The sequence below is a fragment of the Haliaeetus leucocephalus genome, unplaced genomic scaffold (assembly GCF_000737465.1).
Source record: "Haliaeetus leucocephalus isolate CR32 unplaced genomic scaffold, Haliaeetus_leucocephalus-4.0 Scaffold227, whole genome shotgun sequence".
NCBI classification, from domain to species: Eukaryota; Metazoa; Chordata; class Aves; order Accipitriformes; family Accipitridae; genus Haliaeetus; species Haliaeetus leucocephalus.
This window is the reverse complement of record NW_010972663.1, coordinates 584,289-584,835: the sequence shown is the minus strand read 5'-3', so window position 1 is coordinate 584,835 and position 547 is coordinate 584,289. Positions and strand designations below refer to the sequence as shown.

The window sequence follows — 547 nt, the reverse complement described above, 5'->3', positions numbered from 1 at the left end:
CTTCCATGTCCCCCCACCCCGCCCCCTGTCCCCCCCCTTCCGTGCTCGCCGCGGGCATGAATGGAGCGGGGCATCGCAGTTCTCAATGGCGAAGGGGCGGGGCCACGCCGCGATCAATGAAAGTTGGCGGGGCCTCCCTGGCGCCTGCGTCGAACTCGCCACTCCTTCCCAGCAGGGGGCGCCACAGGCACAGGTCGCTCCTCCCCTTCCTGGGGGAAATGACTGACAGCCAGAGAAACCAATGATACAGCAGAGGTGGGAGGAAGGCTCCGCCTGATAGCCAATAGGAGCGGGAGGCTGGAGGGCAGCAAGAGGGTGCGGGAAGCGGCTAACGGCCGCCTGCAGGGAGGCGGGGCGTCAGGTGACAGGCGGCGGCAGAAGCCAATGAGACGGCGGAACCGGGCTTGACCGGCCAATGGGACGGGAGCAGGGATGCCGCGGGGCGGGGTTGCGGCTGAGGCGACGAAGGAGCGCGGCGGGCGGTGAGTGACCGGGACCGGGGCCGGGTCCCTCGGGCTGTCCCCGGGGCCCGCTCCTTCCCTCGGCC

At 70.4% G+C, this 547-nt stretch overlaps 1 protein-coding gene across 1 annotated transcript in view; it reads left to right on the top strand.

Moving 5' to 3' along the window:
* Nucleotides 1-446: 446 nt before the first annotated feature.
* CCDC61 (coiled-coil domain containing 61) overlaps nt 447-547 on the top strand; it is a 3,302-nt gene continuing 3,201 nt past the window's right edge. Inside the window, exon 1 of the mRNA XM_010567169.1 lies at nt 447-482. The gene's annotated coding sequence lies outside the window, so the exon portion shown is untranslated. The remainder of the gene's footprint in view (nt 483-547) is intronic.